Source organism: Pseudonaja textilis, chromosome 6 (genome assembly GCF_049901715.1).
Source record: "Pseudonaja textilis isolate UNSWEBS1 chromosome 6, rPseTex1.2, whole genome shotgun sequence".
Lineage (NCBI taxonomy): Eukaryota > Metazoa > Chordata > Lepidosauria > Squamata > Elapidae > Pseudonaja > Pseudonaja textilis.
In genome coordinates, this window is record NC_141995.1 from 58,191,149 (window position 1) to 58,215,680 (window position 24,532).

A 24,532-nucleotide genomic window follows, 5' to 3' on the forward strand; every position below is an offset into this window, starting at 1 on the left:
TGGTCCTACCAACTCTTAATAGCACCTGATTCTAAAATGTCAAGAAAGCTATTTATTCTCTCCACAGTTAATATTCCACTTCTTTGTATTTATGTTGTTTCATTTCTCTCCCTTCCTCATTCATTCTCCAGGAAGTTTTAACTATTTGAAGAAGTAACAATTATATCACAGAAGATCAAAGAGTAGGTAAATTATTCATTTTGTGAGAAATACCCAAGGTATTCTACTTAAGTCTATTTGTGAATTGTTAATGAACAGTTTCTGTTATCTGTAATTATACACTACAAATGTCTTGCTCTATAATTTGTACAAACAAATATTAGCCAGTGGGTGTTTGGGAAATGCTTCACTTTGGCAGCAATCCTGAACAAACCACATATGTATGTATGTATGTATGTATGTATGTATGTATGTATGTATGTACTGTATATATGGATGTATATGGATAGTGTGTATATATGATATATAAATTATACATATATAATTTATATAAAGATAAATAGGTATTATTGGTTTCAGTGAAATCTAATAGTGATGTCTATTCATGCTTAGGACTATATTTTAATTTGTTCTTGAATTCTTATTTTAATTCTTCTGCCACTGTTGGTTGATTTTAGTCTTCCTTTGGGTAGCCCCTGGATTTTTTTTTTCTTCTTTCCTGCTTAGAATAACTCTAAAGTATCAAGCAAAAGCAAAATAAGATACCAGGCCATAAGAAAAGGTAAGATCAATTTTTCAAATCCATATTGCAGCTTAAAAATGTTAAATGGTTCTGAAGCTAACAGCTGGAGAAGCATACTGTATTTAGAGAAAATATAGTTATCATGAGTAATGATAATTTTCATGGCCAATTGCCTATAAATGTTTGGATAACTTGACAAAGAGTACTCATACTAAGAACTATTTTTGATAATAATAAGGTAATAAAGAACTGTGACAAAGAAAACCCTCTATGTTCCTTATAAATGTTTCAATATGTAGATGCATAATAACAATCTTCATTACTGTAATGACATGAGACTGGAAACAAACAGAAGATGAATACATCATTTCTTAGGTTATATCACTGTATATAGCCTGGGAGATTGCAGATACTATTGCCTACTTTCCATGTGACGCTATGGCTATCTTTAGCAGAGAAAAACCCCTTTGTCTGTGAAAGTCAATGCAGACTATCAACTTAGGAGGATCAATAAGGAGTAATTATGTGAAGAAAGAGCAAAGTTACTCAGTCACAGTCCACTTTCTAATGATTATACTTTACATAACCTTTTTACAATGGGCTTCCCATTAAATATGCTAGGAACAGGTGCACTGGACTTCTTATCCAAAAATTACCATTAGTCTCAGCCTCTAAATCTCAATACACTGTATGATCTTAAATTAAGACACACAGGCTCTAAGCTATAATAATGATTGGCAAATGACAAGTGCATCTTTCCACAGATATTTAAGTCCGATGTTCTATGCCTGAGTCTCACTGAGTTTTCCTGAGCCAGAAACCTTTTCATCTCAGTCTGCACCTCAGAGTTGACTTGAGGCTTAAATATTACTGAAGTATTCCGAAAAATGGGAAATTAATGTAGTGCATACACTAATAAACAAAATAATACTATGACATAAAGAGAGAGGCTCTAAGATATGTCAAACATAGGAGAAAAGAGAACCACAGGTAGAAATAAAAATGCAATTAATGTTATATTACAAAGTGCAATTATCTATTCACTTGGAACTATTTTCTTATTCACAGATCCTTGAAGAGATAAGCACACACCTGAACCTGAATAAGAAGAGATAATGATTCATTTAAGAAGTAGCATAGCATGGCTTTGGAATAATCGATTTTAGACTCTATATGAAATTAACATCTCAGCTATGGTTTTGCAAGCATGTAAGTATCAGCAAACTATTCTTCCCTAAATTAAGATTACTAAAATTAAGATTTTAGTACAATGTTCTGTGGAAAAGAACACTGGTTAGTTTTCAGTTGGATTTAATGACTATATTCATATGCAGAAAAATGCATCAAATTTCACTGTACAGTCAAAATCTTTCCTTTACTATCTCAACCACTGGTATCTGCCAATCCTGCAATTCTTTTACAGCATAATACAGCATAATCTCTAGACCTCTGCAAAAGTTTGTATTTTGAAGCACGATTCTTATCATGCAGATATAGACTACCTCCCAGTTGAATTCTGTTCATGGGACTGCGAACATGTGTGTGTGCTGAAATAATTGAATGAATACAAAATGATGGAAGAAGTAAAGTGATTGATTAAAATGTTTTATATCCATCCATTCACTTTTTATAGCATTTTTTCAGGATCATAGTTTTTCTTCAATAGCTTACAAGCAATATCATAAAGATTATAATAAACTTGATTTGAATATTGAAAAATTACAATCTGTGTAATTAAAATGGTATTGGTTTACAAGAGTAATAAATGGAATGCAGATTTTCAGAAAAACACTAAATGGCAGCAAAGATTTAGAATGTTTATTCTGTTTGGCTTCCCACAAGGCCATCTCAAGTGTCCTAGCAATGACCTTTTTGGAAAAGGTAACACTTTGGGATCTATTTTGCAGAATGTAGAGCATTATCCTTCTATGATTAAGAAAGAAACAGATATTTTGCCTTCCCTACCACTTAATTACACAATTAATTTTCCTAGTAAGCACATTGCAAAATGTCATTGCATGGTGGATATGGCAAGTCATCAAGGTGGAAAAAGATTACACAAATATTTGCTGTCCTTTTTAAAAAAACAAGTTTTATTTCAGTTTTCCACATGTTAAAAACATACCTTTTTAGTGAGCAGCATGATTACAGGTTTCCACATTTACATACAAATATGGCCATAGTTACCTATTCAATTTTTATATTTAACTTCTTATCTTAACGATGCTTTTATACATTTTCTATTTTATTGTATTATTCCAAGTGCTTGCCTCTTATTTAATTCACCAGAATTTCTCATATCTTTACAATTATTATACTTTAATACTTTTAAGTGTCACACTTGTATATTACATCACGTATTCTTATTACACCCTTTCTTAAATTCTAATTCAAAACAATCATTCTAAAAAATCGTTTCCCCCTAAATTACCAATTTAAGTGTACCACCTCTAAATTTTATATATTCATTAATTATCTCCCCTTTTAAGTCCCATTAAACATTTAACTTTTATGACCTAGAACAAAATTGAGATTAATAATCACTTTAAGACTACATTGCATGTATAGGTCAGATTCTGCATGGTTTTTCCCCTTCTTAATTTCATAAGACTTATTTACCATTTCGAAAAAGAAAGCCTATTCATCTATTCATTTAATCCTGAACCCTGATGTTAATTCCATTTCAGCTCTCCCCTATATCATTTCAGTTATTTCAATGTATTTAATACACATCTTTATATATTTATACAAAGGAGCCTGCATTTCAATACTAGAAAATATCACTTCCATTACACCTCTTTGTTGTGACTCCGGGATTTGAATCTGGTCTGTCTGCAGATGGGAGCTCGAGTGAAGAAGATCTGGCACTGAGATTCGAACCTGCATTATTAAGTGATTTTGAAGGTAGCCAGGATGAGGAAGTGGACTTAGCTATGAGAGATGAACCTAATTTATTGAAGGTGTTGGAGTCCTCTCCCTCCCCCGAATCTCCCTCTCTGATTACACAGCAGCCGGTAACAGATAATCAGGAAAACGTGCGAGAGGTTTCAAGTGAGGAGGAGGACTTTGAGGGATCCTGGCTTGACGTGAGAAATAGACAGAGATTGAGACGTCAATCTCAATTGGGAAAGAAGCGTCAAGCCAGTGATTAAGTAATGAGACTAACACGCCCCCTTATGGGATAAAAGGAAACGGATCGGCTTGAGAAATTTGCCAGAAGCAAAGTGTCTTGTTAGAGCGAAAGTCTTGTGAAGATTCTCTGAGGCATTGTGATTTATAGGCACTTCAGGATTGCCAAACAGATTTCAGAACTACTGCTGAGGACTGGAAAAACCTCAGCAGTTATCTTTGTTGGGGTTTGTTTTTGATTGCTCACCTGTGGATACAGGTGAGACATAACACCTCTTCATATTATAATCGCTGTCCTTAATTGTCATTGTCCTTTTGGAAGTGATTCTTTTTCTTCATACCCAATGAATAATATAGATGCTCTCTGCATCTTTAATACCTTCATCAGAACATGAGGGGTGGGATTCTCTGCCCAGTTGCTGGATGGGCATGGCAATGGTGGGCGTGGCTTACTGGAACTTCCGGAAGGCTCATTTTTCACCTTCCCAAGGCTCCGTAGGCTCTGGAGCCCTCTGGAAGCCGGAAACATTTTTGGACTTCTAGAACATCTGGGAGGCCCATTTTTTTACTTCCCAGAACCTCCGTATGGACCCTGCACTTACCTGCATCCAAAACAGGCCACATGGATATTCCTGGGAGGGGCAGGGTGGGCCAATTGGTTCAACTACCAGCTTAGCAAACCAGATCTAAATTTAACATACGGTTTGCCCAAACTGGTCCAAACTGGCTGAATCCCATCCCTGATGAAGTCTATACAAATTAATTATCAAGTAAGTATTAGTACAATTTCATTCCAAGGAAATATTCACGGTGCTATAGTATCGATACTTGATCATCAACAGTTTTCCTTTTATTTGAAATATGTATTTTGTGAAAAATAAAGAAAAGGTAAACTCAACATACTTTTGTATCACTCACTGAAGATATGGAAAAGAAGCATGTGTCCCATATGGAAGTAGAAATCACTTCCATCAAAGCTGCATTCAGCACAATACGATTTAAACCTTCAATTCAATTTCTGACCAATCTGTCTTTCACAAGGACGATAGTTAATTTCTCTGGACCTTTTCCTCTTCATACCTGAAGCATAACCAATTTATTTAGGAAACAAAGATCAAACTGCTTTGTGTTTTGACAACCAGGATTTAATCTCATGCGACTTTCTTAATCCAATTCTTTTAACTTGGAATCCAAAGTCTTTAATGTTCCTCTTTAGACTGTACCACAGGAATAGGGGCAATTCATTCAAAGATGCACTGATGGAAGCTTATTGACAGGAAAAATGTTTCTGCATTTCTTACAGCCACCCCAGGCTTTTCCATATATGTAACTTAATGAATGCTGTTCTAGTACAAGGAATTGAAAGTATGCATGGACTCTTAAAAATAATGTTTACGGTTTTAAGGAGAGAGAGAGAGAGAGAGAGAGATTTTATAACTGTGAATTGGCCAAACTTATGTTTCCCAAACCCATACAATAGATTTGATGTCATATAACTTCAAGCATCCTTCACCTGCTGTCATAGCACTGTTAAATAAAATATTGAAAGTGCACTTTACTTCATTTTCAGTCTTCTTTATAATTTTAAATGTTGTATACAAGACATACAATTGTACAAGGTATACAAGATTAAATACATATAAAGGTGTATCTATTCAGTGACGTGTTTTGTGAAATACGCACACATGTACAATATTTTTATTCTTTTTTTGAAGGTGAATTAATGTAAGTAGAAGACTTTATGATTTGATAGGTACATTTGTCCCTAGTCAACAGGGATCTTTCTGAAATGTAATTAAGATTGTATTGTTGTGGCTGGTTGCATAGTCAGACAGATGTTTAGACTGGAATTGGCATTTTTTATTCCCAAGGATCTTGGATAGCCAGATGTTGTTGTTTCATGGTGTTAAAGGTACCATTTGCAGGATGTAAGATGTTCAAAGTTAACCTGTCCTTTGCAATTGACTAATGGTGATTTTGTCAATACAGATGGTTCTTCAGATCCTTTGGAATTGTATCCAGTGCTTCTATTGCTACTTTCTTTTGCCACAAATTGTTCTACTTTTATTTGTAGATCTTTCTGTTTTGTGATTTCCACCCCCAAGTTCTTTCTTCATGCCCATTATCTAGACTTTTGTCTTTTTTATTGATAATTGTTAATATGTAATGTGGCAGATACATGTCTCTTTTAATTCCAAAGTCCCAGACCGCTTTAGCGCCTTCATTTTCTATGGCTTTGTTTATTTTATGGTCCTGCCAGTACTTGCTTGCCAGCAGCCAGTTTGTCTTGTGGAGTAATAGTAATAATGATAGTTAATAGATAAATTACAATATCTCTATGATCTATTTTCCGATAAGATGTTTGGAAGCTTCAGAAAAAATCCAGGAAGCTTATTTCTCTGTTTGCACTGTTTAAGTGGTTTAATAGCCTTTCAGTTTTACAATGAGATAAACAATAGCTTCCAAATTTATTGCATTTGAAGGCCATTTTTTTCTTGTGTACTAGTTTCAGCAAGTATTCATGATGTATTCATGATGACCGTGAACATTTTTTGGGAAGAAACCATAAAATAACCAAAGCATTAGATAGAGAAGCACAAATATGAAATGTACTCTTATTAATCCCTTTTTTTTTCATTTTCAAAGAATCTCCTGGGAGAAATTTGGTAGAATGATCTATGTACTTAATTTATTCTAGATAAGCATTATGAGAATTCACATCAGAGAAAGAGTGATCTTATGGGTATCATGGGAATCCAATTCCCAACAGCTTGAACCAGGTATGGTCAATAAATCAGAAGAACAAGTATGGAATCTGATTTGAACATCTACCCCTTCCTCATTTTTATTACAGCAACAAAAACCACACAAATTAGATTTGATATCATGCTTCTTAGTATTTGACCCCTAGTTGCATTGTATCAAAGGTATTTCCAAGGTATTTCCAAGTGGACATAATTTTTGTTTAGCACCGTTAGATGCACACTACAATTTTTCTTATGATTACATGAAGAGCAACTTGTTCTTTCTTTTTAATAAGCATTTGTACTTGACATAGGAAGCAAATGTGCTAATCAGAAAAAAAAATGGGCTTCCTATTATTATCTTCCAATGAAATAAATTGAGGCAAAACAATATTTGTGTTGGAATCTAATACCATAAAAAGCTGGTGAATTCTAGAAGAAACTTCTACTATTGTAGAAGAAATATCATGAACATTTTTACTTTTTAAAATAACATGTACATGTTTATATTTATGGTGTGAAATGAAATGAAACTATCCTTCCAGTACCCACTCACCCATAACAGCATATACAGGCTAGTGCTTTTCTTATTTAATCTTATGGAGTCAATAACTGTGTAGTGATGCAATGGTTAGAATACAGTATTATAGGCTAATTCTGCCGACTGTCCTCAGTTTGATCCTGACTGGCTCAAGGCTGTCTCAGCTTTCCATTCTTCCAAGGTCAATAAAATGAAGACCCAGATTATTGGGGCCAATTTGCTGACTCTGTAAACTGCTTAGAGGGGTCTATAAAGTACTATGAAGTGGTGTATAAGTCTAAGTGCTAGTGCTGTTGTCCTACAAGTCTACTGCACCATAATACATTTTCTCAGACTCCTATTCACAGAAGACTTGTAAAGTCTGATGCACATTAGTTTCTTCTGAATTATCATGAAGACTAACCTGAGGTCGATTCCATGAAGATTCATGAGAAGTAACATTTTTTAAAGATGTGCCAATTCATTTTCTTACAATTATGTCTGAAGATAGGAAAATATTTATTCAGTTTCATAGATACTCATATTAGTAGGTAACATTTTAAGTGGCTAAATATAGTTGCAACTATCATTATTAACCTATTTTAGAAGGCACCTAGGCAATCAAAGCTTTAGTGCAAACAAGACTGATGACCATTCATTCATCAACAGGCATGAATTTGTGAAATGTAAAAGTTATCATAAATCAGATGTTTTCAAACTACTGTGCTGACTAAGCATGAAATAGTTAATTGCTAAGATCTGAATTATTTTAAAATAGGATCCAGTGGGATATAGCATTTTGCCTGAAATACTTTTAGAATGGCATTGTACTATAGCTATTCAATACCCCTCTTTTATAAATCTGCAGTCTTCACCGCTCAGTAAGGCTGAATAAATACATATGTAGGATGGTATTGGCAGCTATGAATGTGTCCCAAGGTTAATAGATCTTGGCACTGACTATTTTTCTTTAGTATCACTTTTTGGTATAATGAATGTATGGCATTGGTTCATTTCTTCTCTTGCAGAAAAAGTTGCAATAATACAAAAAGAAAACAAAAGTGGTCTAATCATTCATGTGCTAAGCAGCTTCACAGAAGTTGTTTATCACATGCGAAGCTAAAGGGAAGCTAGAGAGTGAGCTTGCTTAAAACATCACTTAATGTGTTCCTGGCAAAGATGACATTCAGAACAGGACCTCCAGTTTTATAGTTACTATTTATTTTATTTGTTAACTACCAAGTACCAATCAGCTGTTTAAAATAAAAAATACCTCGAATTAAAAGTAAAATTTAATACATGATTGATTTTATTTAATCAGTTTTTATCAGTTTTTAGTTTGTATCAGATTTTAGAGACCACAGACATACTATTGTTGTGGATTGCCAGTAGCCTGTGCAGATGCCAGTGGAATCGGACAGTGGGGAAGAACGGGGACCAGTTTGGAAGTCTGGAGAGGACTCAGACAAGGATCCTGCGTCCAATGCAGAGATGGGGCCAGGACCATCTGGGAGTGGGACACTGACTCCAGAGCCTCCAGAATCTGGCAGCAGCGAGGCAGAGGAACAAGGGAAGCCTGTTCCCAGTGCGCATGTGCGCAGAGCTGCTAGAAGGCAAGAGCAGCTGAAACAAAAGGGGCGATCTGGGAGTATGGCTGGGAGGTGATTGCCTCTCCCATGAGGTATAAAGAACAGGCAAAGGTGAAGAAACCTTTGTAGGAAGCAAAGTCGTTCATTCTGTTCGGATTAATCCTTGAAGCTCTGTGTGAACTTTGTACTTTGGTTGGTTTTTTTATAGTTCATTTGGCACTTTTGTTGTTGGCAGCAATTCAAAGGAGAGAAAGGTGGGTGTTTATCTCGAGGGACTGTTTGGGACTCATTACAGGCTGGGAAAGAATATAATTCACAGCACTGAAATAAAACAAGAGTTGTTTTAACTAAGCGTGTGTTGAATTACGGTCTTGGAAGCCTTGGTCTGAACAACTATGGACCTTCTCCAAGATGATCTATTCCCAACTGGGCCTATCTAAATAGTTTTAAAGTCATTTAATCTAGGTCCTGCTGTCCCTGTGAAGCTAATCTTGTCAGTCAAATGCTTATTACTGGCTATGCTATAGCTATCTAAGGCCCAATAAATGACAACCTCAGCTTGATCTTTTCTGGATTCAGGTGCTAAGCAGGTTTGAATCTCACTAGGTTGACAAAGGGTCTAGGTCAAGGGGTTTCCAAACTTGGCAACTTTAAGACTTGTGGACTTCAACTCCCAGAATTCTCCAGCCAGCTATGCTGGGAGTTGAAGTCCTCAAGTCTTAAAGTTGCCAAGTTTGGAGACCTCTGGTCTAGGTTGAGCTAAGCTAGCTAATTTCTGAAAAAGAAATAGAATCCTAGAACAATGCAGTAGCAAACCACTTTTTTTGCCAAGAAAACTTCATTATTTTCTCCCCATAGCCACCAGGAGTCAAGCTCAATCCAGGAGGGTCAACCTTTTAATTGATATCTGGATATATATACACAATTATGTTATAAATCTTCTTCAATGGGGAAATTGTAGGTTCAACAGTGAGTTCAAATCTGAGTTCAGCTACGGAGGTCCATAAATAGCTTGTTCAAAATACTCTGCCTATTGAATTTTATCAAGGGAAATTACCCTTTGAAGAAAGGATGAAATGTACATTCAGTCAATTGAAGAAGTGGCTTAACTATTTTTTCTGCAAAGAATATCTGCTGCCATCTGTTGACTTTTTGTGGTCTTCTAATTTCACATATAAATTAGCTCATTATATGCTAGTCATGCAGTATGCTCTCATAACAGATACTTTCCAATTAGCCATTAAGAATTACAAACCATATGCTTCCCTTGGGTGATTAAGAAGTAATAAAAGATCTAAAACTCAGGTGAGAGTAAAAAATTCAAAAGTGTACTAGATTGAATTGTATGTATGTGTATGTACACACACACACACACACACACACACACACACACACACACACACAAAGTGACCTTGACGTTTTGGAAATTCAAAGATGGTTCACTGGTTCTGCATGATTTCATTTCTTTGTTGTCATTGCATTAATCTGAATCTGTGCCAAATATTAAGTTCTAGCATTTCATTCATATAATTGCTTTGAAAATGTGAATTTTTCTTTTTTAAAAAAAGCATGTATGACTGAGAAGATAATCTCACTTGAAGATTTTTTTTAAAACTTATTTTAGGATCTCAGTCACATCTGTATTTCAGGTTTCCATCTAATTTTTCCCAGCATGAAAAAAAAAAAGGTGTTGAACAATTTCAAATATGTTTCATTTGATTCAATAAAATAGAATTTAAAAAGGTGAAAGCTAAAAAGAGACTTGTACTTTGGAGATATTACAGTCTGATCTTCACAATACAGCTATGTGGAAATGTGCTGTGGTTAAACTCAAAGGAAAATTCTCAGCACTGGCCCAAAATAGCAGATGCTTACCAATATAGAAAAGTTTACAAAATTAGTTTTTTGAGTTTGGACTCTACAGTCAAGCAGATTGTGTACAAATGGAGGCAATTCAACATTGTTAGCCTCTCAGGAGTTATCAACCAACCAAAATCACACCAGGGGAAAGACATGCAATCATCCGTGGGATTCAATTTTTTTTTTACTACCTGTTCTGTGGGTGTGGCTTGATGGGCATGAGGTGGCTTCTCTGTCCACAGAACCAGCCCCTGATGCCCAAAAGTTTGAGGGCCACTGATCTAACACTCTGATTTATTTCATTGGTTTCTTTGTATATGACCTGACCATTTTAGGAAACAGTGGTGATGGGCCTTTTATTTGTCTCCACTCTTATATATAAATCGAATCATTTTCAATGAGAGATATCAAATGAAAAGGTTTTGAGTCCAAAAAGCTGAATGGTATGGCTAAGATATCAAATGTGCATGAAATCTGTTGTGGTTAAAGAATTAATTCCTGTTAATTCCCAACAATATTTTAAACGCATAGGGTTTGGAATATTTTCTATTCCGACTGATAGAATAGTTTTAAATATATCTGATCCTGTATTGTAAGGTGTACCTGCAAGGCAGAATTTTGCCTTTTCCAGACAGAATCCTGGATTAAGAGACTAGATGGGTGAGTGTCGAAAAAGTTTGGGGTTGCCCTAGAATCTCTCAGATATGCTGTTTATTTAGTCGGTTGGAAAGTTATAGCTTTATTTTGTCCATTAGGTTTAAGTAATTTTTTTTAAAAAATGGACTTGATTAGATTTTATTGTGTCGTCTTTGGGATTGGGTCTGACAGTTCCAACTTTTTGGGTTTTTTTTGTGTTTTTAATAATCCTGAGGAAGGAAAGGTAAGTTATTCTTTCTATGGAATTCTTTCTGATAACTGGGAGAAAAACCTATGGAATTCCAAAGAATGAAGAATTCTACCCCATGTGGCTAAATAGGTTCTAAGAAGAACTGTGTTCTGCTTTTTGAATAGAGTATACCATAATAGCCACTTTTCTTCTTGGAGTGCACGCCTTGAATATCCTTCTGTTCCTTCAAGCTTGTTCCTTGTGGCAGGAAACTCAGTGATAAAATGACAGATATCTCACTGCTCTATGCAGCTCAATTCTCACAGAACTATTTTATGCAATAGTAAAAAAAAAAAAAAAAAGGAGTACAATCAGCCTACATTTCTTCCCATTTTAATTTAGAAAAGAAAATTTACGATTCTCCTGGCAAATTCCATTTTTTTTTTACATGAAGTATTATATTCCTAAGATTTATTGGGATATTAACATGAAAATGGTGGTGTTAAACAATACTTCAAACAGCTCTAAAATTGTAGTGGAAATCAGGATTTTATATGAAGAAAATTAGTTACATAGGTAACATGATTGTATAATTTCCCATAGGGTCCCTATATCAAGGCAGGCTTTATTATACCTTAAAGCAAAGTTGCTTGACTTGTTCAACAGAGAGTACAGCAGAAAGTAGAATGCAGCACTATTTTAGCATAGCACACAAGATGATCAAAGACATCTGTTAATGGTATCACAAATAGTTATAAATTCTGGTGCTCAGATGGTATCGCCAGCCAAGCTAAGGCCTTCTTCTAATTTATTTTTATAGTCAGCGGATGCCTCATTTTTCATGGTTTAATAGTTTGCATTCAAATGTACCAATAGCTTCCAGTGCAATCATTTTTGCACAGCATGTTTCACTGGCAAACACAAGATGCTGGAGTTAACGGTCTGCTGGTGGGTAGCCATTTTTAACATCAGGCTGGTACATGGAACCTTATTTGCTTGCTGAAAAATTAATTTTGCAGAAAGGATTTTATTATATCAGCATATAGTTTCTCTTCATTCATAGAAGTGTGCATTAAACTAATAAGCGAAATATAAACCAGAAGAGACAAATGTCTGAAAGCTGGGAACTTTTAACTTTTTAAAAAAATGCAATAATGTTGGACTGAATCCAAGCATTTCTTTCAGGGAGACAATGAGTTAAAAGATGGGATTCTTCTTTTTTTCTTTCTGGAGAGTAAAAGGAGACAAATTAAAATTTAGAATATGGGAAATAATCCCCTCCTTCATTTTTTTTTCTAAAAAGAGCCCATATATAGGGACTGAAACCTCAGTCTTTCTTTCTTTCTTTCTTTCTTTCTTTCTTTCTTTCTTTCTTTCTTTCTTTCTTTCTTTCTTTCTTTCTTTCTTTCTTCCTTCCTTCCTTCCTTCCTTCCTTCCTTCCTTCCTTCCTTTTTTTCTTTCTTTCTTTCTTTTTTTCTTTGGAAGTTATGAATACCTGATCATGATAATCTTCCACTCTCCTTCACTAGTCAATGACAATCTTGCCTCTGATTCCTTATATCACTATTTTTGGAGACTTGTTTTGCACCTCCTTATATAAGCAAGAACCTTCACATCTAAGGCAGTCTATCTTAAATGCAGTCTGTGCTTCAGCCAACCAGGACAAATAAAATATATTCCTACTGTTGAAATTGCCTTGGGACCAGGAACCTGTAAAAGTTAAACAGAATACTCTTTCTCAGGAAGCTAGAACAGGACTAAATTCAGTCATCAATCATTTCCTACAGTATGCTCTTCTCAAGAGAGAAATCTTCTTTTAGGAGTTCATTTCTGCCAATTAAAAAAAATTCTGATGGGTCTTTTAGCCTGGTTTTAAATTTGAGGATTACCAATCCTCTTACAGTGACAATTCACCCCACTGTACAAAATCTTTTCACCTACTTTTGCATGCTTTACTGTATTGAACTGAATGTCTTTAATGCCTTACAAAATTCAGAATTAGATTTGCTTATTGATGGAAGCAGTTACATTCTTGATGGTCAGCATAGGATGAATGTGCTTATTTTGACTTTTTTTTTTTCAAAATTTTGGAACAGGGAGCATTGTCTTTGAATACATCAGCTGAAAAACCAGGATGTTGCTTTAAAATATGCTTTGCAATTGGTAAAGGTAAAATGGCCAATAATTTTTTTGGAATTGATCTACTGAATCAAGTACCGATTTCCTTATTTCTGATATATATCTATTGATATAATTCTGGTATATACTCACTTTATAATATACCACTATATAATTTTTATAATTCTGTAAGTTACTATGTTATAAGCAGTTTTAAACAAAACTGATTACAATGGGATGGATATATGAATAGATTTGGTATTCTCCAGAAATATTGGAATAACATTCTAAATTTTTTATATAACATTGGGTGGCATAGGACATGAAGTTGAGAAAACAATGTTTTAATATAATACCAAATGCAAAGTGCATTAATTTACATATACAGGAATAAGTGACTTTGGTTAATATTTAACAACAGAAAAGCAGAGAAAAAAACTAATAAGTTTATAGGAAAACCCAGAAAACTTTTCCTTTCTTTTCCCTTCCTTAGTTAACCAGATAAAGATTTTCCTTCACCAAGTCCAGATTTTATAAAGCTCTGCATGTATTTCCAGTTAATATTTCCACATTGTCAACATCACATGTATTCCAGGCCTGCAGTCTCACCAATAGTAGATTTATATTTCTCTTCAGATGAGTCTTCCCTGCAGGCCAAATGTTTCTCATCAGTGCTTGACTTGATCTATGATTCAGGCATTCAGTATAAATTGTGCTTACTTGCATATATCAAATGTCAAGAATCTTGACATACTCATAAGTTATATTACTGAGCCTGGGTCCAGACTGATTATAAAACATTTAACTGGGGATGCTCAGTTAGAACTCAGATTTGTTCAATGATCAAAAACATAGCTGAAAGCTTAGAACACAAATCATTTTTAGAGGTCTGTGATCTTGTAAGTTGTTATACTTACAAGGATGCTGGAAGGAAGGAGAAGCCACACAATGTATTCAGCAAATGTAAGGTTTTATTACTTGGTTTTATAACTTAGGAGGCTGATGTTCAGTCTGGGCCACGTAGAGGTAGAAATAATGCATTTAGAAGCTACAGACAGCTTCCGCAAACCTGAATCTGAATTAGCTAAACTTTCTTCTGCTGCCTGATTGGTCACTTGATGGATAACAGCACACAATCCAGGTATCATAGTATCAATCCTAATATCAACAAGAACAGACATCATAGCTCTGATGCAACCTATCCAGTGGTGGGATTCTCCCGGTTTGGACCTTGTTCTGTCAATCATGTTGTGACAATGTGTTCTGACAATGTTCTGACTGGCTCCAAACCAGTTCGCCCTGACGAGCATGTGGGCCCGCCCACCGCCCACCCCTGTTTTCTTCAGCTGCAGTTGAAGGTAAATATTAGCTTTTTTAAACATAGAGCACACACACAGAGCACATGCATGTGAAGTGTGCACTCACCAAACCAGTTGTTATACTGGTTGAATCGCACCGCTGAACCTATTTCTGTTTCTACAACTAGCTAAGCTCACCAGGAATCACATGTGTGGGTGAGTATACATCAGAAAGTAAGTTGCCCTTAGCGAATTCCTAATGCTAAGTCTAGATGGTTTTTCAGATATTTTTTATTTATTGAGGGAAAGATGATTATTTACATGATTACTCTCAAATACGAATATGATGGTGGAATTATCGTTAGTGAAACTTATCATTTTACATTTTTCTTAGCTATGGGGTAGTTTAGGGTGTGAACACATGCCTTGACTTCCCCTGAGTTTTTGACCTATCTCTCTAGCAGTCTGCAATTAAAATAACATTTGAGATATGTAAATATTTTCAAGGGAAGGTATGTAAATATTTTAAAGATATAAGGAAATTCTTTTAAAGCAATTGCTCAGAAAGATAGTGGAATTAATACAAAAAAAAAAACAGTCACACACACACACACACAGAGGCAGACATATATCTTCTAATATTTTAATCTCAAAAACACTAGCAATACAAATTTCAAAGAAATTTTTAAACTGCTCTTAGAACAAAACAAATAAATAAAATAAAATAGAAATATGCTGTGTTTGTGGGAGAAAACTTTCTGAGAAATAAGAAATTAATTTTTGAGATATATCAATTTTTCAGCTAAGTCTCAAAATAACATACAATTTCTGCTAACATTATTCAGTCTGCGGTCAGAAGGCTTGCCGTATCATTTCTAAATTAAAGATGCACAACTCAGCTCATGGCCTATATCCAAAGTTAATACAAATTTCAAAGAACTTAGAGAGAAAGATCACTTTATACCTAATAGAGATTATTAGCATAAAGTCATGCAGAGAAAATGGAGCCTCCTCTGTGAATTGTATTTTAGGCTATCAGTATTTTTCACTATTTCATGAATGGGTCTGCCTGACAAATCTGAGAGATACTGTTTAATAATGGCAAAACCTGTTGAATGAAAGTGAATTAATACATTGAAATCAAGGGATGAATTTTATTGGGATGTTTTACACATATGAATGAACCAGTCCAACTATTAATTTCATTTTTTGATACTGTTATTAACTATCTAGCACTAGGAAGCAATTTCAGTCATTTAATGTTGATGTCTGATAATTTTAGTTTCAGTGAGAATATAAAAGTCTTGACTTTTAAAATTATTATTTTTAAATGTGGGAGTATGAGCAAAGTTGTTTACCTGCATGGTATTCAAAACCTTTGTGTAAGGAACAAACTTACTATGGTTGTAGTAAAAGAAGTGACACTTTCTTAAGAATAGCTGTGTTTAAAATAGGGCAATTATTTAGCAATTGCTGTCAGAAGGATTATTTATGCAGGGAGTTTCACTTTCCTTCTGAATTAGCTTGATGTTGTTCATGAGCCATGGTGGTTAAAGTGCAGTACTGCAAGCTATTTCTGCTGGCTGACTGCAATTTGGCAGTTCAAATCCCACCAGGCTCAAGGTTGATTCAGCCTTCCATCCTTCCGAGGTCAGTAAAATGAGGAGCCAGATTGTTGGAGGCAATATGCTGACTCTGTAAACTACTTAGAGAGGGCTGTAAAGCACTATAAAGCGGTATATAAGTCTAAGTGCTATAGAGCATTGATGGCTAACCTTTTCGGCACTGAGGGCCCAAAGTGCGCATGCACCCCATCTCACCCATGTGCCCCTCCCCCATGCAGGTGCCCCATGCCCTCGCATGCATGCATGTCCCTTGCACATGCACAACAGAGACCCAAAGACCAGCTGGTTGGGGAGTTGGGTGCATGGGAGGTACATGGCTGGCTGGGGGGGGAGGCATGCACGCACATGCACAGCAGGGGGCTCTGTGTGCCACCTCTGCCATGCATGCCATAGGTTCTCCATCACAGCTAAAGAGCATACTGATAATCAATACAAGCATGATTTATTGTGTTCTTTGGGCTTCCTCCTTTCCACCTACTATACCTTCTTTTTCAGTCGTCATTTGGGAGTCCTCTTGGAATTCAATTAGTGAAATTTCTTTTTCTGCCTCTTCCTCCCCTCTGAAAAATTCTGTGTAAAATGATTCAGCTTTCTCAATTGAGTCAATTCTATATCTCTGTTCTTGCCATGTGAACATTAAACCTTCTGGAATCAGCCATCTATAATTCACCTCTTTTTTAAGTAGCATTTTGGTCAGGAATCGGTATTCTCTCCTCATCTCTCTCACTCTTCTGGGCACTTGTTTCAGGATCACAATCTCCTTGTCTTTGTATTTCAATGTTTTCTCTCTTGCCACTTACAATATTTGTGTTTTCATGGTTTTCTTTGTAAATCTGATGTGAACTTCTCTTGGTAAGCTATTTCTCATCGCATATCTTGTGAAGACTCGATAAACCTCATCTATTCCATCCATGATCTTATCTTCAGTTATTTCAAAAGCTTCAGCCAATATTTCTATCATTATCTCAGCTAGATTTTGTCCTTTTTCTTCCTCTAAGTTTTGGAATCTAAGATAAAATTCTGATCTGTCCATCTCCCATCTCAGAATACCACTTTTATCTTGTTCAACCACAGTTAACCTGTTATCAATGTCTCCAATCTTCTTGTCTCTTTGTTTATCTTCTTCTTCAATTTTTTGGAGTCTCTCATCATACTTCATCATCATTTGTTGGATGTTCTCCACTTTTTCATCGGTTTTCCCTGTTCTTTGTTCAATGTTCTCTATTCTCTTTTCAATATTCCCTGATCTTGTTTGAATATTTTGAATTCCTTGCATAATCATCTGCAGGGTCACTTTTTCTTGTTCTTTTTCTTGCCTTAATATTGTCTGTATTGAACGTTGTCCTCCAGATGGTGGAGAGGAAGAAGTGGAAGTTGAAGAACCAGGAGCTGTTAATTTCCTACTCATTTTGAGGAGTTCAAAATCTTCAGGTTCTTCTAAACCTTAATCCAATTGTAAAATCACCAATTGCAGTTCCAAATAAAAATAGTAGGAAAAAAGTAGAAGAATAGTAAGAAAACAGAAGCCAAATAGTAATAATAGTAGAAAAAGAAAAAAAAATTCTTCAGGTTCTTGTATACCTTAATCCAATCAGTTGGTTAGATGACAGTAAAAATTCAAAAATGAAGGAAAAGACCATAAACACACCATGGACACACACAAAAAAGAAAAAGTTGTAAAATCCTAAAAAAAGGCGAAAAAGCGAAGAAAAAGGCTAAAAAAGAAAGGAAAAATTCTTCAGGTTCTTCAACACCTTAATCCAATTAAGAGGTCTCAAATATAAAAGTATGCATAAAAATAAACCAAAAGAAAAATAAAAAAACCAATATGGAAGGTAGATGGAAAGACAAAAATACCAGGAAGGGAAAAAGAAGAAAAAAGCTACTCCCTTAAAAAGAAAAAGAAGGGAAGCATTAATACTAAAGCTTTTCCTTTAAAATAAAAAGCAGACGTACAAATTTAACTTCCAAAGACAAGAAAGAAAAAAAAGACAAGTTCCAAAGAGCCAAAAATCCAAATAGTTATTGCAAAAAAAAAAAAAGTAAACTGATGAGGAGGGGTAGCACAGCTTAAAAAGAATAAAAAGAGCACACTGCACTTTGTTTAATTATCCAAGGCTCTTGTTATAACTCTCTTCTCCAAAGACTTGTCTTTTCTTTTCCTAAGCTTCAACACCAGACTGTTGATAGAAACCCAGAAGAGCACCTGTAATAATACTCTCCTGTGCTCTTCCCTCTATCTTATCAAACAGGCAATGTCCTTGAAAAGTCTCAATTCTTTCTCAGCTTTGTCTGGTCAAAAGAAAAATAGAATATTTCCAAGCCTCTAGTTGGCAGTGTTACAAAGTTTCTTTAGTTTTCACTTTCCCCCTCCTTTTCCAAGAAAAATATAATAAGAATTAACTAAAAAAAAGATATTTAAAAAATAACTAAAAGGGAATCTCTGGCTTAGAATATTATAAAATCAAAAAGGAGAGAAGAATATATAAAAAGAAAAAAAAAAACCAGCCCAGTTTCAAAATATAAGATCATGTGTAGAAAATCCAGCAATGAAAAAAAAAACAAAACTTTGACATTCCTGTTTAAAATCGTCGCTTAATCACTTCTGTCAAAACTTTTACAGATTCTTTCTTTTCCTCAGGGTGTCCTTTCAAGTCTTAAAATAAAGAAAAAGTTCTCACCAAACCGGTACACTCTCTCTTTCCATTCTCTTTCGTTTCGGAGCTGTCCCAACTTCAGCAGCTTTTTTGCCGCTGGCAAAAAAGAGCGTATCCTGGATCTACCAGGGACTTTGCGATATCCCTGGGATTGACAGGATGCGCTCTTTACATTCACCATCTCTTCGGGAAGGTTTAGATCCACTTGGACCATTCAGGAGCAAAGATATCGGCTGCAATCTCAGATCTCCAAGATCGCATGCTGTATCATCGGGACACCAGATCCGCCCTCTCCAGGTTTGTCTCCTATTGAAAGAAGACAAGAAAGCTGGTCTAATCGTAGCACAGATCATAATTTCACCTGGCCAATATTGCAACAGCAGCAGTTTTTAAGGTCTTCAGATAATTTTCTTGTTTTAGGGAAACTTATAATGCTTTAAGTGATCATACAAAAAGGTTTGGTTGGATGATATATAAATATTTGTAGGAATGAAGAAACAGGTGTTGTCACAATGTCTTGTGGTATGAAATACCAGAGATTCATTGCGTATTGTAAAGTTCTTTTTTCCAATCCGTTTCATAAAATCTTGACGCTAGAGTTTTGGCTGACAATGTAGTTTTAATTTCAGAGATCAAAATAATTTTATTTCCAATAGTGTGGAAATAAATTAATTATAGTGAAAAATGAGGGATATCTATGATTAGCTATTTACAGAATTATTATTTTTTCTAAGTAGAATCTAAGTAAATCTAAGTAAAACACACACACACACATATAATCAATACTACTATTATCAACCATTCTTTATGCCTAAGTAAAATTTGTGCAAGCAATTTATTCCCAGTGACTTATGCTTAGTTCTTTGATGTTTATTAAAGAGTTCCTTTAAAATAACTACTTGACCACTCTAATAATTCAAGAGGAGAGTTAATTTTTATGCCTTTTTACTCAAGTTATCATGGAATTTGTCTTCTAAAAACTAATACAATCTTTACAAATATTGTGATATTGCCCTTGAATCTAGTTCAATAATTATCCCATTTATTTTTTTCTAAATAACTACTCATTTAATAAATTTGTATGGTCACCCATTTTGTAGGGGTGACCATACAAATTTTATACCATATATTTTACCATACATTTAGACCATACTTTTTATAGCGTGCATGCATAAGCGCACCAACGTGCCTACCGTCCCTGTCCTATTGTTTCTTTTATTTTTTATTTTTCTTATATGTATCCATGTATTCATAACTATGTTTTTACTTATACCTATTATTTTGTAAGCAATTGACCAAAATAAATAAATAAAATAATATATGTATATAAATATGGCTCGCTAACAGAATGAAAAAGAAGCAAAAATTTATAAAATTATAGCATAAAAAAGCAGCTAAGAATGATCACAACACCTCACAGTTAATATAACTGTCAAGACCTATTCACACTTTCACCTATATTTTCCTTCACTCTTAGCTTGAAAATGACAAAGGGAGGATGGATGGATTTCAAGAATGTGTTGGCACCGTGAGATGTTGCTGGCATCCCAAGAACACACTGAGCAGATGTCCTGGCTCTTTCCCATAACAAAATGAACAGGAGTGATTGGTGGATGCTTTGGACTGAGGGTGGCGCATAGGGAAAAGGGGGAACTAACTACACTTGCTTTTGCAAGGACAACCCAGAGCTGGTTTTATTTCTTCTGTTCCAATTTGGTTTATTCAGTAAAGTTTTATACTAATGATGTCCCAGGAATTCCTCTTTTTTTTTCTTCTGGATTTGGCAACTAGATAGTTGACAATAACAAAAGAAACAGGCTCGCCTGTATTTATAGAAAACCACCCCAGAACTGTAACATTAGGTCAGGGGTGGGATGCAAATATTTTTTAACTACTGGATATGTGGGCATAGCTAGGTGGGCATGACCATGTGACTGGGTTCTCTGGCCTTTTTTGCACACATACACAGACCAGTGCTCCATTTTTTTTGCCTCCTGGGCCTCAGGGAAGCCTCCTGGGAGGCCGTTTTTGCTCGCAGGAGGCTTCCCTGAGACCCAGGAGGCAAAAAATGTAGCGCATGGGGGGGGGCTCCATTTTTTTGCCTCCTGGGCCTCAGGGAAGCCTCCTGAGTGAAGCAATAAAACAGCGAAGGGGATCCCGGCACAGCTGATCATTGGAACAGCTGATCATCAGAAGGAAAAAAAGAGAAAGAAATACCAGTTCAACCGAATCGGTCACTTTTTTTTTTTTTTTTACTACCAGTTCAGCCAGGCGGTAACATTTTTTACTACCGATTCACCCGAACCAGGCCAAACCAGTAGAATACTACCACTGCTATAGGTAACGTATGTGGGAGAGATCTTGGCAAACAGGGAAACAGGAATGCATATTTAGAAAACATATAAAATGATTTCTTGCATTGTAAAAGCAATGGGGGAGAAAATATACTTTCAGATTTGTAAGATTTTCTCAGTGTAACCTTTCAATAAAGTAGAATTCATTCTCCCCAGGAGTGCTACTTGCTTGGATTACCTTAGAAACCTGACATCAATCTTACTGTCAGTGAAATTGGGGGAGATCCTTTAGAGACTTTTGCCATATCCATATTTCTGCTATGGGCAAAGCTGCCTTTTATCCAAACTTTGCCCTGACTGCAGCTCTTCTCCCTGTTTGCCAAGATCTCTCCGATACATCATTTTATCTAGTCTATTGTTAGGGTAATGCTAAGGTGATTATCTGTAAGATTCTTCATGGCAAGAGTTTCTCCATATAAATTTGAACCGTATAACTATTGCATGATTTTATTTGTTCTGGGGCAATTTGTATGTTTCTCATGAAACGATAAAGATCTAATAAATTATACAAGGTATATAAAGATTGAATGTAATTTAATTCGTATTTATCCCCCGGAAAAGGAAATTGATAAATGATCTCAATTTTAACTTGAATATGAACAGCTGGGACAGAGTGATACTTCAATTACCTTATCTAATCTGATGGTGGGGTTGTTATCTCACAGCTTCATTAAAACCTACTAGTGCAAGGATTGTGAACAATAGTTTTCTTTAACTTTTAAAAATGACGAAGCATACAAATTAAGGACTTAAATACTTGGCTACAGTTTTTCAAATATTTCCTTACAAATGTCAACGGGGAAAAAATGGAGGGAACCCCTTATTCATCCAAATAAAACACGCGGGAAGAAACATCTGCCCTTAAACAAGAGTGTTAATTGGGTCGGTCTCCTTTGGCTAGGTTGTAAATAGATTCCTTCCCACCCACTTGTCACTTATTCAATGAATTTAATTATCACCTTGCCAGAAGGCAGGGACTCAATTACACCCAGCCAGAGGGGAGAAATGTGGTGACTGGCTCAGTTTAATGAACCAGAACAGAAGTGGGCTGATGAGTGTGTGTAATTTAGAGACTAACAACCATGTAAATATAATGATGCTTAATCAATTGACACCTTTACTCCACAGCTTAGTGTAAAAGGTATTGACAGTGTACTGATGTGTATGCATTTAGATGTGACAGCAGACAAACTGTCATCTAAGTAGTATATCCTGCTTCTTTAGCCCCTGATTATGCAAATTTGCATGTGAACAAGCAACCATGTAGTAAGAGGATGCTACTGACTAATGATGTTGCAAACGCTTACAATTCAGCTAATGGTGTCTTACCTGGACATGCTTTTTTCTTTTAATCTTACTTTTCTCCTCCTTTAAAATTGTATTTGAATCTCATGTTTCTTCTCACTTGATTCAAGTGAAAATTGTCAGCATCACAAATTCCAACAAAGAATAAAATGACCCCATCTATCTATACAATCTCAATTAATTATATACGTACAATGACAATAAAGAATTCAGTTCAGTTCAACTCAATTGATTGATCGATTTAAAACATGTATATGGCTGTCCATCTTACAAATAAATTCTGGGTGGTTAACATAAACAATATATTAAAATCTCTATAAATCAAATGGAAGAAACGGAATTGATTCCATATTCTAATTACCAGTATAAACTTGAAAAATGAAGTCATTTATTCTCACATCTCATTCTGTTTAAGATGACTGCCAAACGTCTGAAAAAATATGCACATAAAATCCTTCTCACTCATTGATACTTATTCATGTAGAAACAGGATGTTAAATTGCTAGATTCACATGTTGGACCAGTTAAAATTATTTACCGTACTAGAAATTTGTCTTCATCTACATTGCTATGCGATCAAACCATCACAGCTGACATCAGCCAGAGCACAGGACAACTCAAAGAAGTTATGCAAGATCTGAACTCATGAAAAATCCAGAATCAGACATGACTAAATGGACAATCATCATCATCAACATAATCATCAACATCTTGCTAAACAGCAAAGTTTTTTAAATATAAAAAGGTTTAAAGGTTTCTCCTATCCACTCGTGACCAACTCAAGGGGGCAAGGTTCATTTCTGATTTTCAACCAAGGGAGCCTGCCTTGTCTAAGAGACTCTTCCATCATCATGTTGCCAGCATGAAAATACTGAATATAGTAACCTTTCTGCCGAAGCAGTACCTATTTATCTACTCACAACTGCCTGCTTTTGAATTGCTAGGTTGGCAGGAATTTAGGCAAGGATGGGAGCTCAACCCATCATGCAGTACTTGGGACTTGACCCCAGGCTGCCGGCTTTCCTGCTGACAAATCCAACTCTTCATCACTTCATCACCATCACGTCCTTTTTTAAACATAAACAAGAAAATTATAGCAGATTGCACAAGTGAGTGAACCCATTTTTGAAATTATATTATGTTTTTAGACTAAAATCCTAACCTTATTTTCCTTGAATATTTAAGTTTATGTTATTACTGTGTTTCCCCCAAAATAAAACCCTGTCTTATATTTTTTTTGCCACCAAAAAAAGGCACCAGGTCTTATTTTCGGGGGATGTCATCCACTACTAATGTCACTTGTGCACATCGCCCCCCGGCCTCCTTTTCACTGTCAGAGGCCTTCAGGAACTCCTTCTTCTGTGGCCGGCAAGGCTTTCCTGAAGGCCTCTGCAGCCAATAACAGAGCTCTGGATCAATCCAGAGCTTTGTAATTAGCTACAGAAGCTTTCAGGAAAGCATTGCCAGCCTTGCAGAAGAAATGGACTGGCAAGAAATGGGCAGCAAGGGGTGTGCAAGGGCTACAACTATCCCAAGATAAGTAGTAGGGCAACTCCACCCCGCGTCCCCACCCTAGCTTAATTTTTAGGAGGACTGGTAGCGGAAATTTTTAGTAGTTCAGAGAGCTGGAAAATACCACCTCTGACTGGCCCCACCCCTTCTATTCTCTGCCTCCCGAGTTCCAGGTGATCAGCTGGGTCTTCTTTGGTTGCCCTGCACAGGAGAACGGAACTGGAAAGCAGGTGAGTGGGAATGGGATTTTGCAGTAACCTTCCCCTGGAGTGGGGTGGCAATTGAGATTTTGTAGTATATCCTTCCCCTGCCA

General features: G+C 35.7%; 1 long non-coding RNA gene across 1 annotated transcript; it reads left to right on the forward strand.

Annotated features, from left to right (window-relative positions):
- The first annotated feature begins 14,856 nt into the window (after window positions 1-14,856).
- LOC148125492 (uncharacterized) lies at window positions 14,857-22,091 on the forward strand. The gene is made up of 3 exons (XR_015744173.1): window positions 14,857-14,982; window positions 19,248-19,345; window positions 20,526-22,091. It is a non-coding gene; the product is annotated as an uncharacterized LOC148125492 (long non-coding RNA).
- The last annotated feature ends 2,441 nt before the right edge of the window (window positions 22,092-24,532 follow it).